The sequence below is a fragment of the Hibiscus syriacus genome, unplaced genomic scaffold (assembly GCF_006381635.1).
Source record: "Hibiscus syriacus cultivar Baekdansim isolate YM2019G1 unplaced genomic scaffold, ASM638163v2 tig00110548_pilon, whole genome shotgun sequence".
Taxonomy (NCBI): domain Eukaryota; kingdom Viridiplantae; phylum Streptophyta; class Magnoliopsida; order Malvales; family Malvaceae; genus Hibiscus; species Hibiscus syriacus.
In genome coordinates, this window is record NW_024062775.1 from 1,085,327 (window position 1) to 1,104,713 (window position 19,387).

A 19,387-nucleotide genomic window follows, 5' to 3' on the forward strand; every position below is an offset into this window, starting at 1 on the left:
GATGCAGAAATTCAGCCCTTGAAAGGCAATACATTTCAGATAATCAAATAGTGAAAATAATGCATGAGAAGATAAGAAAGTAACAATGGATTTTCAACCAGTGTTCTGCATACCAGTATCAATACCTTTCATGGTCAAAATAAGGGTGTCTTCAAGACCAGGAGCATACTCGATTTTCGGGTTAAGATTCACAAGTTCTGCAGCGAGTTTGCTTGGCGTCTCATTGGATAAGTGAGGTCTGACCTTGCAGTGATAATCCGGGTCTCGGATCCTCTTCAATGTGTATGTTTGGCACACATTAAGGGTAATGATGTAAGCATCGCGAAGACGGAGTCGTTGCTTCAGGTATGAGTCTCCTTTAAGATCTTTTTGTCCAGCAACCTACAATGCAATGGAAGAAAGTCGGTTTTGGTTTAGCCTATCAAGAAAATAAGCCATGTTGCTATTACCTGGAGAATAAGACTTCTGCTCTCTTCATAGTTTGTTCTCAATTTCTGCCCTAATGACCAAAGATCCTACGTTACTAGCAGCTTGTCGTATAAGGCAACGATCTTAGGATCTCCTTTGGAAAACACCATTTCGATTAAGTCCATTGTGACCCTAAAGAAAAGCCATTGGTTGTACATGTCTTGAAGAATTTGGAGATTCTTTTTATCCTTGTCAAGGACATGTATAAAAGCAGCCCCAAAGCCAAGCCACACTGGCAAATGGAATCTCGTTTGAGTCCATGCAAAAATCCACGGGATTGCACGGAGTGATTCGATGCCTCCACTTGGCTTTCGTTTTGATGGACGACTGCCGATATTCATCCGACCATACTCCAGTTCTGGTGTCACCCACAACCAGTTAATTAACATTCAGTTTTCTCAGCCAGCTCCATATGTTAATAGATGTAAATAAATCTTTCTCCGAAGTTTGTAGCATTTAATAATGGTGAAAGACTTACCAGGCAGAAGTATTCAATTAATTGAGGCTCCTGAAAGACTATGGAACGATATTCCTTTGTTGTAATGATCGCCATTTCATCCATGAGTGCACACCATTATGGTTTTGGTGACACGGGGGGATGCATTCCGTGCCCAAGCGTAGCAGCGGTAAAACGCTGAAGTGTCCTAAAGCACAAGTGCTCCTCTCCAAATGATTGCTCAATAATTTCACCTTCAACTGTTACACGAAACGATCCATTAATCGTGTCTGGCGGTTGAGACAATATAGCAAGATGGGTGGGTCCTCCTCCTCGTCCAACTGTCCCTCATCGGCCATGAAACATTGTAAGCTTAATCCCATACTGCTTTGCCACCTTTATGAGTTCCTCTTGAGCCTTGTATAGCTTCCAAGCTGTTGAGACGGTTGACATCCTTTCCAAAATCCGAGTAACCTAACATTACTTCTTGTTTTCCACTAATGTGGTCTTTTTACCAATCTATAGAGAAGAAACGAGCCACTGCGGTCGGAGAAGCATCGAGATCATCAAGTTTTTCAAACAACGGAACCACCCGTAATGGGTGCTTCACATGGCATTCACGTTGTAAAAGATTGACAGCTAGCACATCAGATGGGGTCGTTACCATTGAGATTATGTAGGCACCAAAGTTGTCTGGCGGTAGTTCTGAAATGATATGGAATGTGTGTTGGAAAGTCAACAAAAGAGGCTTGGGGCTTGGTTTTTCAGCAAAGGAAGAACCGCAATTGCACATTTCAAAAAGGGTGGACACCAAATTCGGTGCCCCAATTATTTATTGAAATAAAAATAGGGTTAATTATAAGATTAGTCCATAAGCTTCAACTATAAATACCCTAGCCCATTTAGCTTCAAAATCATCCCAAATCATTTCTTTCTCCCAATACTATAGAGCTTTCTTGTGAGTAGTGAGTGTTTTGTAAACACCTGTAAATTTTCTCTCTTAGTAAAAGATCTGCAGCAGTCCGGAGACGTAGGCATAATTGGTTGAACCCCGTTATCAATTTCGGGTATTATTTTTTCTCTTTTAATTTGCATTCTCACTAATCTGGTTATAGGGAAATTACTCGTACTCGATTTATTTCCTAACTGGTATCAGAGCTTTTGATTGTGAATTTTGTCAATATTTTTACGATGTTACTATTCATTACTATTCACATAAATAGTAAAAATTTTGTCGGCGATACGAATTTGTCGACAGAAATGTTCTAATACATGGTAGTTCGCAAGAATTATCAGAAACGATCCAAACGAAGCCATATTCGAGTGGGAGCGATGGCTGCAGACAAAGGGAATGTGCAAATTGAAAAGTTCGATGGTGCGGACTTTGGCTTTTGGAAGATGCAGATTGAAGATTTTTTATACCAGAAAAATCTATATCAACATCTCTCAGGAAAGTAACCAGAGGGCATGAAGAATGAAGATTGGGCTCTTCTCGACAGACAAGCCCTCGGAATTATCCGATTAACGTTGTCTCGAAATGTTGCTTTCAACATAGCAAAGGAAAAGATCACAGAGGGTCTTATGGCGGCTCTCTCCAGTATGTATGAGAAGCCATCAGCCTCAAACAAAGTTCATTTGATGAGGCATTATTCAATTTATAGATGGCGGAAGGGGCATTAGTGGCTCAACACAATTACAACCCAGTTGAGTTCCGTGGAAATTGAATTCGATGATGAAGTTCGAGCTTTAATTATCTTATTATCTCTACCAGACAGTTAGAATGTTATTGTTACAGCAGTTAGCAGCTCGTCAAAAAATAGTAAATTGAAATTCGACGATGTTCGGGATCTGATACTGAGCGAAGAAATTCGACGGAGAGAATCGGGTGAAGCATCAACCTCCTCAGCCTTACACACGTAGTCCACAGGGAGAACTTCAGAAAGAAATTCAAATCGTGGCAGATCCAAATCTAAAAGAGGGAAATCAAGAACGGGAAAGAAAGATTTTACCTGTTATAATTGCGGCAAGAAGGGTCACTTTAAAAAAGATTGCCGAGCACCGAAGAAAAATACCGGCGCACAGGAATCTGCCAACGTGACAGGAGACAAGTGATGACATGATTTTAAGCGTCAATAGTCCGATTGAATCATGGATCTTAGATTTATGGGCATCTTTTTACTCCACCTCATACCGAGAAATCGTGGAGAACTATGTCAGTGGAGATTTTGGGAAGGTTCATTTAGCTGATGATGAAACATTGAAGATCATCGAAAAATGAGACATCCAATTAAAGCTGCCAAACCAGACCACCTAGACGCTGAAAGGAGTGAGTCATATTTCTGGCCTCAAAAGAAATTTAATTTCTGTAGGACAGCTTGATGGAGAATGTTATAGTACAACCTTTTCAGGCTATAAATGGAAAATTACCAAAGGAGCACTCGTCATTGCTCGTGGTAAGAAGACTGATACTTTTTATGTAACCTCGAATTTAGAGAATATCATTACAGTAGCAGATGCTGATGGAAAATCAAACCTATGACACCAAAGGCTTGACCATATGAGCGAGAAATAGATGAAGATACTTTTGTCAAAAGGGAAGCTGTTAGATCTAAAGAATGTAGATGTCGGACTATGTGAAGATTGCATCTTTGTCAAACAAAAGAAAGTCAATTTTGCAAAGATTGGCAAGACACCCAAGGCATAAAAGTTAGAGTTGGATCATACTGATGTATGGGGACCATCTCCAGTTCCATCTCTTGCAGGCTTATTATATTATGTCACCTTCATCGATGATTCAACAAGGAAGGTGTGAGTTTATTTTTTGAAGAATAAATCAGAAGTCTTTGATACATTTAGAAAATGGAAGGCCATGGTGGAAAATGAGACTGGTTTGAAAATCAAACGGTTGAGGTCTGACAATGGAGGAGAATACAGAAACAGTAGATTCAGAGATTTCTGCGCAAACAATGGGATCAAGACGGAGACAACAGTTCCCATGACACCGCAGCAGAATGGCGTAGCAGAACATATGAACAAAACTCTGAATGAATGTGCCAGAAGCATGAGGATACATGTCGGATTGCCCAAATTTCTATAGGTTGAAGTTATCAACACTGCAACTTACCTGATCAACCGTGGGCCCTCAGTTCCTTTGGATGGCAGAATATCAGAGGAAGTTTGGAGCAAGAAAGAAATAAAGTTTTCACACTTAAGAGTGTTTGGTTGTATTTCTTATGTACACAGACTCTGATGAAAGAAGTAAACTTGATGCTAAGGCCAACAAATGTGCCTTTATTGGTTATGACGGTAATAAGTTCGATTACCGATTTTGGGACCATGAAAATCGGAAGATCATCAGAAGCAGAGATGTTATTTTCAATGAGAATGTGATATATAAAGACAGGGCAACCATAGAATCAAGTAGCTCCAATACCAAAGCTGAAACAAAGGAATTTGCTGAGTTTGACGAGATTTCTAGAAATGATGTTCAGATCAATCCTGAAGCAGTTCAATAAGAACCACGCACACCAGAACTGAGACGCTCTTTCAGAATTCCTAAACCAACCCAACGTTATTCGCCTTCTTTGCACTACTTGTTGTTGACTGACAATGTTGAACCAAAGTGCTATGATGAAGCAATACAGGTGGAGGATTCAGTCAAGTGGGAGTCTTCCATGAAAGATGAGATGGACTCGCTTATGTCAAATTAGGCATGAGAATTAGTTGAATTACCACCAGACAAGAAAACTCTCCACAACAAGTGGATTTACAGGATCAAAGAAGAGCACGATGGGAGCAAACGTTACAAAACGAGATTGGTTGTCAAAGGGTTTCAGTAAAAAGAAGGTTCAGACATGCAAGAGATTATAAACTTGAAGCAAAAATTGTTGAAGCAGTTTGCTATGAAGGATCTGAGTGTTGCAAAGAAGATTCTTGGGATGAGGATCAAGAGAGACAAAGTCGGGGACTTTGATGTTATCACAGGCTGAGTACATCAACAAAGTACTCTCCAGGTTCAACAAGCAAGATGCTAAACCAGTAAGTACACCTTTAAGTGTTCACTTTAGACTCTCCAATGAACAGTCACCAAAGACGGAGGAAGAACGTGCACACATGGTGAAGGTGTCGTATGCCTCAGCAATTGGAAGTCTGATGTATGCTATGGTTTGTACTAGACCAGATATTACTCATGCAGTGGGAGCTGTTAGCAGATACATGAATAATCCAGGCAAGGTACACTGGGAAGCAGTTAAATGGATCCTCAGATATCTGCGGGGTACCACAAACAAAGCACATTGTTTCAAAGGTGAATATACGATACTGACAGGCTATGTAGATGTTGACTTAGCTAGAAATGTTGACATCAGAATGAGCACTACAGGGTATGTCTATACTCTAGGAGGTACTGCAATAAGTTGGGTTTCTAAACTACAGAAGATAGTTGCTCTATCCACAACTGAAGCAGAATATGTCATTGTTACGGAAGCCAACAAGGAGATGGTTTGGCTCCAAAGTTTCTTGGAAGAGTTAGGCAAGAAACAAGAAAACAATGTCTTGTATTGCGACAGTCAAAGTGCTATCCATCTAGCAAAGAATCTGTCTTTTCATTCTAGGGCGAAGCACATACAATTGTGATATCATTTTATCTGGTCTCTTCTGGAAGATGGGATTTTGAAACTTGAAAAGATTAGTAGAGCTCAAAATCCGGCAGACATGTTAACAAAGACGGTGACTACGGACAAATTGAAGTTGTGTTCAGCTTCAGTTGGCATGCTAGAGTAACAAGACCTTAAATGTTGATGTATTGATTGAGGTGGAGACATATTAAAATCAGTCTTAAAGTGAGAGATTGTTGGAAAGTCAACAAAAGAGGCTTGAGGGCTTGGTTTTTCAGCAAAGGAAGCACCGCAAATGCACATTTCAAAAAAGGTGGGTACCGAATTCGATGCCCCAATTGTTTATTGAAATAGAAATAGGGTTAATTACAAAATTAGTCTCTAAGCTTCAACTATAAATACCCTAGCCCATTTAGCTTCAAAGTCATCCCAAATCATTTCTTTCTCACAATACTAGAGAGTTTTCTTGTGAGTAGTGAATGTTTTGTAAACACCTGTAAAGTTTCTCTATTAGTAAAAGATCTGCAGTAGTCCGGAGACGTATGCATAATTAGTTGAACTTCGTTATCAATTTCGGGTATTATTTTTCCGCTTTTATTTTACATTCTCACTGATCTGGTTATAGGGAAATTACTCATACTCGGTTTATTTCCTAACAATGTGTTCAGCACCTCAGCGACTTCTTCCGTTTTGGGAAGGTCAGGGCCGAATATAGGGCGTTTGCCTCTGAGTTCATATAAGAGCCACTCCTGTCGCCGTTTCTCAGGTCATTCTTTATAAGATTCGATATCTAGGTGCTTGGTGATGGTGTCGAGGATATCAGTATGCCTGTTAGATTCTTATCGGATATCAAGTCTTACGAATGAAAGCCCAAAGGTAGAAAGTTGCCTTAACAAATCAAAAAGGCTTCCATCAGCTATTGGTCGATCGCCACAAGTGCAGAGTGATCAATGATAGAGCTCAAGAGGCTCCAGAAACTACAGAATGCAAGAACGAACCATTCTATATTCAGAAAGAACATAATTCTACGTTCTACAGGATAAAATGGAAATGTTGTTTTGAATGATTTTTAAAAGAAGAGATGCTCCACATTGGTGCAAGTTGCTTCTTCAGAAATTTCCGACCACCCATCAGCTAGTAGGCTATGAGGATGTTCACGTGTGTTGTATAGCTTGTCCCTCAAATCACTGAGAATAACACGATAGAGCTCATTCGGAGGGATCTGTTTCCAAAATTCTGTGTGCGTAAAACATTTCATAATAGTAATCCTATCAACCATATCAAGGCGACACATTCTTCAGGAATCATTTTTAAAACAAATCTTAAAGATCAATCTTAGAACATATGTAATGCTTTGCATCTTTTTTTGAAGTCCTAAAAAGTTCATCTGCACGAGCACGGAGTTCGTCCGAACATCGCCACATTGATAACTGAAAATAGAACAAACAAGAAGAATCAATCAAAACCGTGATAACTCATGAACTAAAACACTCCAACCAGAGGGAATGAGAAAAAAGTTCTCTTTAATACTTCAAACATAAGATCCTTTATTTGGGAGAAGTACAAGTTAGCAGCCATCATTCTAGCCAATAAGCATACATCTCTTGTAACTTCAAGGGTTACCCTGGGATTCCCTGCACACCGCATTGAATGAACATCTTACACTTACAGGTCTTACGATTAAATGGTGTAGGCGGAAAACAACATACCTTCATGATCTCCTCCCATCCATGAAGAGAATTGAATAAGGGGGCAATTGTAGGGAACACGTTCGTATATCCCTATGTTCTTCAAAGCTGTGTCGATACAACGTAAAAACTGTTGTACACTTTTCCAGATGGTTTCATGGAAATAGCTCATTCCTGCTCTCATCTAAACCTGTGGGGTGGGAGGATTTTTTCAGATCTCATCCATTCGGAAGGCAGCTTGAATCTATATGAAGAAAAAATAGTATAAGGTCTATGGTTACTTGTTGGACAAGCTATTGCTAAATTTACAGCTTTTGTTGAAATAACCAGCATTCACATATTCATACCTCTCTTTGTATGGCCTCATTCAGTTCCTGCTTATAGTCAGGTGTAATGTCTTTAGTATACTATTGAGTCAAACAGTTACGGATCCTGAAAGTTCAAAACAAACATGATCATTAAAATGCTCTGACTGCTAACAAAAAGCAAAATGATTCCTACGAAACCGAAAGAAAAACCTTCCATGCTTCTGAAGTAAAGATCTTCGAACAGACTGAGTAGGATGCGCGGTGAAGACCAAATCCACATTCTGATTCTTGAAAGCATCAAAAACTTCTTGAGGGGACTTGTTCAATTTCCCACAAGCCTCTTCAGGGTCTTTTCAATGTCGGATTCGGTTGTCGTCGAACTTTCATCGGTAAAGTCACCCTTCTTCAACTTGATCCTCCTCCGATGTGCGATCTGAACCTCCTCTGCCAGATTCGCCAAGTTAAGCATGTGGGAGAACGATTTTGCTATGATAATCGAATCGCTTGGGTCCAAATATGTAATGACTTTGCCAAGATCATCCAATATTTTGGGGTCATGTTTCCCTTCGTACTCGGCCGAAAGCTCATAGCATTCTTGAACCTGCCATCAATATCGAGATTGACATCAAGATTAATGTAAAAAATGGAATGAATCATGAATAAAAGAGTGGTTAATTACTGTTTCTCTGATCTCTCCCCCATGCAAATCCTGAAGAATTTCGAGGACACGATCCAACAGCAAAGCATCGTACTCCACCAGCTTGTCATCTTCCAAGACTTTAGCAGGTGCCAACAGCCTTAGTTGCGCATCTATTGATGTCAACTTCCCTATGTTCCTGCTCGTCATTTTTCTCTTCTTTTTCTAATTTGGTTTTGTTTTGAATCTGAAACCAGAAAAATTATCAAATGAAATCCATGCCATAAAGAAACAAGTAACTTATGACAAGAGACTGAAAGGAAGAATGAAGTAGGAGACACACACTTACAAAGCACATGCAGCAAAAAGAGCATTTCTCTTTGTTTCCCTTATTAAAATGTCATTCACTGTAACTGAAACACCATTTCATCGCTCTCTTTGTTTACTTCAAATTTTTAGCAACAAAATGAGCAACTGTTTTTAATTTTTTTATTAACAATCTCATATTAAAAAATAAATAAAATTAACGTACTTTCATAAAATAAATTAATTTACTATTATAAAAATTGTAATTTTTTTATTTAATTTTATGTTTCTAGCTTTTAAAGAATCAATAATCTCTCTTTATCTCTTCCCTCAATTCTTCTCTATCAAGGCATAAAGTGGAGCCTCAACTATTACTTCCACCATTATAATTATCTAATAATTCTTCATCAAATTAAAAGGATGAATCGTCATTGATCAATGTTTTCATAATCACCTCTAATAATTCTTCGTACAAACAAAAAGAATACATCATAGAGAAATGTTGAAGAATCGGGTAAAGAAAACGAAAGAACACAAGAATTTTAACGAGGTTCGGCAATGTGCTTATGTCCTTGGTGCCTAGACGGCGCTAGAAGTTTTACTCAATGTCTCATAGGTTTAGGTTACATCTCTATTTATAATAAAAAAACATGGTATATTTATGAGTCATACCTAACAAATCTCCACCTTGGCGAATATCCTGCCTCTTGGAAACTTCAATGTGGGTTGGGTTACCTTACTTCTTTAACAACTCGAAACATTCAACAAGTCCAAGCAATGCTTGAACTTGTTTGTCGTAACTGGCTTGGTGAACATATCAGCGGCATTCTCATCAGTATGTACCTTCTGAAACAAAACCTCTCCAGATGCAACCAACTCTCTGATCTTGTGGAACCTTACATCAATATGTTTAGTTCTAGCACGATATACCTGATTCTTAGCCAAGTGAATAGCACTTTGATTGTCACAAAGAAACTTAACTCCACCTTGTTGAACACCCAACTCCTTCACTAAACCAGTCAGCCATAAAGCTTCTTTTGCAGCTTCAGCCGCTGCTATGTATTCAGCTTCAGTTATAGATAGTGTCACAATAGATTGATTAATAGACTTCCAATAAATAGGCCCTCCACCAAGAGTAAACACATACTCTGTCGTAGATCTTCTATTATCCAAGTCACATGCATAGTCTGAATCCACATATCCTACAATCAAAGGATTATCCTGCTGACTACCAAAAATAATTCCATGTCCTACAATACCCTATAAGTATCGAAAGATCCACTTGACTGCTTCCCAATGTTGCTTACCAGGTTTAGACATGTACTTACAAACTTGACTAACAACATGAGCTAAATCAGGACGAGTACATACCATTGCATACATCAAGCAACCAACACCATTAGAATACAGAACCTTTGCCATATCTTCAGCTTCCTTATCTGTCTTAGGGCACTGTTTTGATGAGAGTTTAAAGTGATTCACCAATGGAGTGCTCAATGGTTTTGCGCTGCTCGTCGCAAACCTTTCTAGCATTTTCTCAACATAACCCCGTTGAAATAGCCACAGTTTCCTTGAGTCTTTGTCCCTGCAAATTTCCATTCCAAGAATTTTCTTTACAACACCTAAATCTTTCATATCAAATTCTTGACACAATAAAGTTTTCAAACCGATAACATCGTCCATGTTCTTCACAACAATTAATATATCATCAACATACAGTAACAGAAAAATAAAAGAACCATCATCAAGGCTCTTAACATATACACAACAATCATACTCAAATCGGTTATAGCTAATCTTGATCATATAGGATTCAAACCGTTTATACCATTGTCGCGGAGACTGTTTCAACCCGTATAAAGATTTCTTCAATCTGCAAACTAAATGCTCGTTTCCAGGTTGAGTGAAACCTTCAGGCTGTCGCATGTAGATATGCTCCTCTAAATCACCATGCAAAAAAGCAGTTTTAACATCCATATGCTCTAAATGTAAATCCCAACTAGCCACCAATGCAAGTACTGCTCGGATTGATGTGTGCCTGACCACAGGAGAAAAAAATCATCTTAATCAACTCCTTTCTGCTGTGAAAAAACCCTTTGCTACCAAACGAGCCTTGAACTTCTCCCCCTCTTTTTCTGTTACTACTGGTTTCTTCTTATACACCCATTTACAACCAATCGGCTTCTTACCCTCAGGAAGGCGAACCAACTTCCATGTACGATTGTGATTCAAAGACTCCATCTCCTCAACCATGGCAGCCATCCACTTGTCGTTTTCCTGACTAGTAACGATATCATGAAAAGTAACTGGATCATAACTACTAACAGTAAGTGCAAAAGAGACCAAGTCTTCAAAACCCAATCTGTTCGGGGGCTATATATTCGTCCGTCTTACCTTGTCTCTGGCGAGACTATAATCCTACAAATCATCCGTAGCGAAACCACCAGAAGTCGATTGAGAAGTTTTTGGTTTCTCAATTGGAAACTGCTCGAAATCCACCACTTTCGTGTCTTTTTTCTGCTGCAACATGGACTGTTCATCAAAACCAACATCTCTACTGATCACAATTTTCTTCGCAACTGGATCCCAGAACTTGAATCCTTTGACACCTTTCTTGTAACCTAGAAAAATGCACTCCTTCAATTTTGCATCAAGTTTGGATCTCTCATCAGCAGGTACATGCACATCAGCAGGACAACCAAAAATTCGTAAGTGATCAAAACTAACATCATGACTAGTCCATACCTCTTCTGCAACTTTCTCAGCCAATGATGCCCTTGGCGATCTGCTGATAAGATAACACGTCATGTTAGCAGCCTCAGCCCAGAAGTGTTTGGGAAGCCCCGCATTCAACCGCAAACATCTGGCTCTTTCATTCAACGGCCTGTTCATTCGTTCTGCAACACCATTTTGTTGTAGTGTCTTGCGCACTGTAAAATGTCTCTTAATCCCATGCTCCTTACAGAAGTGTAGAAATTGTGAATCTGTGTACTCTGTACCATTGTCAGACCGTAAACACTTGATTTTTCTCCTGTTTGGTTTTCTACCTCAGCTTTCCACAGCTTGAACTTCTCAAAAACGTCATCTATCTCAAAAAAAATACACCCAAACTTTCCGTGAAAAATCGTCAATAAAAGTAACATAATACCTAGATCCACCCAAAGACGATGTCGTAGAAGGCCCTCATACATCATAATGCACATAATCAAGAATCCCTTGATTTGTGTGCTTCACAATCTTGAAACGGACTTTAGTCTGTTTACCAAGAACACAATACTTGCAAAAATTGAGCTTATAGCTTTTGACACCATGCAACAAATTTTTTTTGTGTAATTCTGCCATACCACGTTCATTAAGATGAGTAAGACACATATGCCACAGTTTTGTAGTATCATCACAAGACTCAACAGAATGAACTTCACCTACAACGGTACTCTCTAACAATCTGTAAATATTCCCTACAGTCATCTTTCCTTTCATCACAGTCAAAGCTCCTTTAACAATCTGAATGGTTTCCCTATCCTCATCAGCCTTAGGGATAAAACCATTCTTGTGCAAAGTGCTCAAAGAAATCAAATTCTTCTTCAAATCTGGGATATGTCGAACACCACTCAACGTCCGAACAGAGCCATCATACATCTTAATTCTGACATCACCAATACCAACAATATTGCAACATCGGTCATCACCCAAATAAACAGAACTAGAATTAACCGACTTGTATATCGAAAACCATTCCCTATTTGGCATGATGTGATAAGAACATCCAGAATCAAGAATCCAAATATCTGTCAATTGAGTCGTTGAAATTGATAGCATATCACCCTCACTGCAATCAGAGTTGTCATCCTCGACCACATTCACAAACTTGGATGAATCATCACGCTTCTCATCAGTCTTCTTTTTCAACTTTGGACAGTTTAGCTTCATATGTCTCGCCTTCTTGCACTTGTAACAGTGATTTGTCTTCTTATCCCTAGATTTGGATCTAGAATTCTGCTTTCCAGACTCTGCCTTCTCTACCTTCCGTCCACGGTCTCGATTACCCTTGACATATAAGTTATCGGCTTGAGAGCTTTTCCCTGCATTCTGCTTCCGCTAGTTGTGAGTCAACAAGGCTGTAGTAATCTCCTCAACGTTGATAGTCTCTTTCTCATATGTAAGAGTAGTCACTATGTGTTCGTAAGAGGGAGGTAACGAACACAACAGAATCATCGCTCTGTCTTCATCCTCAATTTTCACATCAAGCCGAGCCAAATCAGAAATGATTTGATTGAAGACATTCACATGTTGCGCCAAATCATGATCGTCATGCATCTTCAGCCCATACAGCCGTTGCTTTAGATATAGTTTTGTCGTTAAGGATTTGGACATAAACTGACTTTCCATCTTCCTCCAAATTTCGTCTGGAGACGACAGATACATGACGTGATACATGACCTCGTCCGCCAAGCATAATCGTATGGTTCATGCCGCTCACTGTTGCAATTCTTCCCAATCTTCCTCCTCCATCGACGCCGGCTTTGTAGGTCGCAAAGCCTTCAGGATCCATTGCTGCGCCAACAGATCCTTCACCCTCGTTGAAGAATCAACAAGAATTTTACTCAATGTTGAAGAATCAGGTAAAGAAAACGAAAGAACACAAGAATTTTAACGAGGTTCGGCAATGTGCTTACGTCCTCAGTGCCTAGACGACGCTAGAAGTTTTACTCAATATCTTATACCTTTTCCTTGATTGAACCTCAACAAATTAAACTTCATATATGTTTTTCTATAATTCTAAAATTTACAATAAGTTTGTATTTTTGTATATATATATTGTTTCATATCTTACAATTATTGTTAGACTATTTGAAGTTTACAGATATCATTGTCATATTTGTTATCCAAATTTAAACAAAAAATCACTATTTTTTTAGAACAAATGTGAATCACATTGTCTAAATTCCGTTGTTATTCCATATCTATTTAGAAAAATATATGGTTTAGTGACATTATATTCCCCATGTTTAATTCTTAATTTGATTTTGTTCTAAATTGTTTATATATCTAATGATATATATTATAACTCTTTAAATATTTGCATCTAAGCCTATATTGTTATTATTTTTAAAAAGTCATTTTGACCCTTCAAGATTAAAAAAAAAATCTGACGAGGCATGCACAAATATCATTATAAAATTTGTTAATAAGCGCCCACCCACCGAATCTGGTGGAGTATCAGGGGTTAGGCGCTGTTATTGGATTTGTTGTTAATGGAGTCGTTGTCATTAGAGATGTTATCAGAAATGTTAATATTGGTAAATTGCATATTTGTTTAGACATAGTGCATTGATAATGTTTACTAAATGCATAATTCCTCATATATGATGCTTATTATATTTCTTATATGATGTCATGATTAAATGTGTGTTTCACCTGTAAATTTTGTTACTTGTTTGAATTAGTTTCAAACCACACTAGGCTTTGGCTCATCCTGTTTCTTTTTTCCCTTTCAAACGGTTTGAGACATTAGGATCGGATCAATATCTGGAGGACCAAGTCTCAATTATCAGTATTTTACTTGTATGATTTCTATCAGACTATTACATATTGGGCATTTGTTTTATTTTTAATTACTTTAAACTGCGTTTAAAATTGTCAGACTCTTATAGACTGGGCATTTGGTTTATTTTTAATTACTTTGAAACTGCGTTTAAAATTATCAGACTCTTACTTTTAAATATTTAGACATATTTTATCTTATGTTAAAATGTTTATTTTAATCACATAAATTTCTAAGTCACTCTGTGGAGTGTGATGATATATGATATTTGGTCGAAACTTCTAGGCTAGGTAGTGGGTGTTAAATTTCATAAATATGAAGAATTGTTAAGATTTGTGTACTTGAGCATTTTAGGTTAAAACTTGATTTCATGATTAAATGTTGTTTTAGATATAAAGAATGTGTTTTTATGCCACTTTAAAACCCAAAGTAACCTTCTAAAGCTTTAACACATGATTAGGAGCCAAATTAAGACATTTAGGATGATTTTTTGGTGTTTCCCAAGTCTAAACAAGACATTTATGGGTTTGAGTATCGATATGGATGAATTGGAAAGAAAATTAGGGATTTTCAACTTGGAGTGTTGATACTACTGGGAAGAGTATCGATACTACCCCTATAGTATCGACACTTAGGGTATAGAGTATCGATATTAGGTCATATTTTTAACAACAAAAGCCATTTTTGTAGCGATACTCATAAGGGTATTGATACTTGCCCGTAGGGTATCGATACTATAAGTAAGGTATTAATACTACTCACTTTGGATGGTTATATTTAACCTATTTAAGGCCCATAAGAGCTAAAGATGGTTCGTAATGGTAGAACTTAGTCCATGGGGGACATAAATGGCCAAAGGGGCCTAGAAACACTTGTAGGAGCGAGTTACAACCAAAATAACCATACTAGGCATAATGCATCCAAGTATCTTCAGTTGAACACGTAAAGAACACCTAAGAATAAGGATTGTTACAGAAGATGTACCAACAAGTGGTAAGACAAAATAATCAGATTACAAAATAGTGAAATTATGTACTACAAGAATGTTAATAAATGGTAAATGTACAGTTGTCCCTCTAATTCGATGATGGATTGAGGGAAAGCATAGTAAGAGCGATTAGAATGTTGTTGCCCAGTAATGAACCCGAGTCAGCTATTGGGCTAGCTAGTATCACAGCCAGTGAACAACAAACATAATCATCATCGTAAAATCACGAAACACATACAAACTCCTATAGAGACAAAGAAAAACTAAAATGTCCTAAGTAATGAATGACCATAATATAGCATCTTAATAAACTAGCAAAATTAACAGACTAATAAACCCTCATAACGTTCTGGATAAAAAAACGAGTGAGATAGCAACTAATGAGAATGTGACCTCACTTTAGTGTGTCTAGCTAAATAAAAGTGAAGTCAGACTACCTTAGTTGCCATAATGGGCATTTTCAGTGCGTGAGGCACTTCAGGGGCTAACTAAGGCGTGACGCCCGAACAATCACTAGGAGTGAGGGTGTCAGTGTTGTGTGGCCTTTGGGCCCTTAGATATGCATGTATAGTTTCATCAGTCCAGTACAACAGATATCCTTAAAGCTTGGCTTGATGGCTATGTGATACCAAACCAATTTTTTAGTTGAGCTGGAATTGTACTGATGCTATATGATATCAGGTTCCCCCTCCATAATTTACCTGTTGGCAATGTGAGGACTAGGAGATCATTCAACAACTTAGTGAGAATTTCATCGATGTTATATGACATTGGATTCTCTTATTTAACTAGTTTATGATGACTATGTGAAACCACATACTAGTCAGTATGGTATTTATATAATGCACAGCAAAGTTATTGTTACATTTAGATAATAAAAATGAGTGTTAGTATCGCATTTAGATAATGCGTAGCAGTTACAGTCATAAGATTAGAGACCCCTTAAAGGTGTACCCATGGGGAGGCCTTTAGCAGAGGATTAAGAGAAGCATGAGACTGATGTTTTAGTGATAGAACAGTTGAGCTCTAAGTAGGTAGCACTCGATTAAGATCATGCATGCACCTACTACTTAGTACCATGTCTTTAGCATGCTTATTGTAACACCCCCAACCCGGATACGAATCCAAGGTGTCACATTACCTTTTCAAAACTTTTAGTCTTTGAAAAGTCAATCTTTTAATTGTATTTATGTAGTGAAACCCTTATAACAAAACTAACATTGGAAATTCATAAATAACAATGAAAGTAAATACTTGATATACATAAATATAAAAGGGTATGTTTACAAAAACTGATCATAGCATTATAATTTAAAAAAACTTATGATACATGCCAACAAAATTAAAAAATGATAAGAAACATGTTGTTCAAATTATTCTGATCTGATCTTCTTCAGGTGTATGTTATTCTTTCCTAGCTTTGCTCCTCCGATCTCTTATAACTTATGTGTGAAAACACTCGCACGCTAAGTCGTTGACTTAGTGAGGCAATAATGAGTATAATAAACCATTTAAAAACACTTGCCTATTCAATCCACATAAAACATTTCATATTGAAATCAAGATCATTTCATGACTACATATATTGTTAATCATTATTCAATTTATATCACTTTATTATCTTAGCCCAACGCATATTTCTGAGAACTCAAGATATTTGAGTACATTGAGGTTGTGCACTAATGCATTCACCACTGCTCATATAATTTGCACCGAAGTGTCACGTAGAATTTGCACCGAAGTGCCACGTATATATGTCCCAAAGGACCGAATAGAATTTGTCCCGAAGAACCACGTAGAAATGTCTCAAATGACCGCGTATAACTCTATACTCTTGGCATGCCAACTATACGTCTAATTCTCATACATATACTTTGGGCTTTAACCATATAATTATTTTTCATTTCATTATTCAAAGTGTGTTTTATTCACGTAGAGTACATTCACATATGGTATTTTCACGTAGAACATTTTTCACTTGGCACATTTTCACATAGAGCATATTCAAATATAAACATTTTCACATACCAATAAAATCAAAACAATACTTTGAAAATAGTTTCATATATAGCATCATAAGAATAATTCATAAAATAAATAAAACAGTTTTCGATCGAAAACCTTCGAGGTTGGCCTATTGCAAGTCGTCTTCATATCTAATATAAAACAATAATTTGCACTCACATTTGCCTCACGTAAGTCCTAAAAGGAAATCTTTTTCCTTTCGTTCAATCTCGTACTATATCGCTTCGTTAAGTAAGCTTTCGATCCCAATCTACACATCAATGTATTCAAGATAAATACCGAATCTCGATTAACTATTAACAAATTTGCATTTACATAAACGAAATAAACCATCCAATTTAAATTTCAGACAGTATCGATACTTCTCTTATATGGTACTGATACCTACATCAGTACCAATACCATTTTAGCATTCTGGAATCCATCTTTAGTAACAGTATTGATACCTTACTCATGGTATCGATACCTCCACATCAGTATCGATACTACTTCAATCAGTATTGATTATTCATCGTATTTATACACTTTTCTTCAATTTAACCTTATAGTATCGGTACTGTTCTTCCAGTATCGATACCCTTACCCAGATTTTACTTATTTCACTTTGAATTTTACCCAACTTTCACCTAAATCTCTTACTCTTATCTCCAATCATGCCATCAAACTCATTATCACTTATCCCAACTAACTTACATCCATTAATCCCCTTATAACATCCGAATTTCTCCAAAGAACACTTAAAACTAAAAATCACACCAAATATTGAAACATGTTTTCAATCATTTATAAGACTTCAAACACCTTAATTAGACTTTTGACAAGTCAAGTATGCATTTAGAATCCAATTACTAACCATATTTCATAAATTCCCATAAAAACCTTTTACCTCATTCACCATAATTCCTCAATCTCTTAGCTTCTAATCATCTTTAACATTTCCTTAAGCTTTTATATCACTCAAGGACTAAAAATCAACTTAAAAATTCAAGAAACCACCAACTTGAAAGTAACTCACCTTGGAAATGGAGGTTCACGGGAAAAAGAAAGAAGAAGAGAAAATAACCAAGAGTTCGAGACTTTTCTTTCCCTTTTATATTTCCTCACATGCTTAAATGGGTTTAGAAATGAATTTTAAATTCATTTCCTGTAAAAAGACTAATATGCCCTTCCATTCTTCAATCTTTAATACTGAGTCCTAGATAGAAATTTCCAAATTAGTCCTTAAACTTTTCAATCTATCAAAATTAATCGTTAAATTTTAAATCCTTACATTTTAGTTACTGACCCGATGTTTGGGGTATTACACTTATGTTTATGGGACTCATAATGATGCTCTAGAGTAGCGATTAAACTAATGGGCTTTGTAAGCTCAACGTTAGGATATTTTTTGTTTGCAGGTCAATAGCTCAAGCCATTCGTGGAGCACCATCGCAACAGGACTTCCAGCATCTCCTTCAGAGTATCGTACTATAGCTTTAGTGAGCATATGTATTAATAGGACCTTACTTATGTATTTAGTTTATCAACTAAGAGTTTGTACTATTTTAATTTTAAATTGTGTCATGGAGCTCCGATTTATAAAATATTTTATAATAGTTATTTATGTCTTTTATTATATCATTCAGTATGTTTGAAATGAAAATAAACATACTTTTAAAATCAGGGGTAGCCTCAGCGGCCCAATTTGACACTTTAAGCCTATTCAGATTTAGGGTGTTACAAGGATGACAAGTCACAATTAGAGAGTGATTGCTCCTTTGCTTGAGGATGTCAAATCTGAGAATGATCTTGCTCTTTCGAATTCAAGGATGCCAACTCGTAGTTAGGGTGATTAGTCTATTCGTTTGAGGACGCCAAATCTGAGAATGATCTAGCTCCTTCAGATTTGAGGACACCAAGTAATAATCATGGGGTGATTTGCTCCTTCATTTGAGAACATCAATTCTGAGAACGGTCTTACTCCTTTAAATTTGAGGATGCCAAGTCGTAGTCAAAGGGTGATTTGTTCTTTCATTTGAAGACGCCAAGTCGTAGTCAAAGGTGATTTGTTCTTTCATTTGAGGACACCAAATCTAAAAACGATCGTGCTTCTTCGATTCAAAGACGCCAAGTCATAATTGAGCACTAACCTTTTACCTTGCCTTAGTATAATGAGCTTTCATATATTATTTAAACAAAAATTGTATGACATGATTGAAATGTGTTACATGCAAAATGCAACCTAATATGCTTAAATCCTATATAAAGGGTATGGATGCAAAACTGATATATGTTCTCTTCTCAAATTCATGAAGCAGGATCCTTCAAGTTTCTGTCATCCTTGTTTGATTATAGTGGTCTATATATCATGTTTCCCTGGATCTTGACAAA

General features: G+C 37.2%; 1 pseudogene; it reads right to left on the bottom strand.

Moving 5' to 3' along the window:
- Nucleotides 1-93: 93 nt before the first annotated feature.
- On the bottom strand, nucleotides 94-8,372 carry LOC120130569 (annotated as a pseudogene).
- Nucleotides 8,373-19,387: the final 11,015 nt, after the last annotated feature.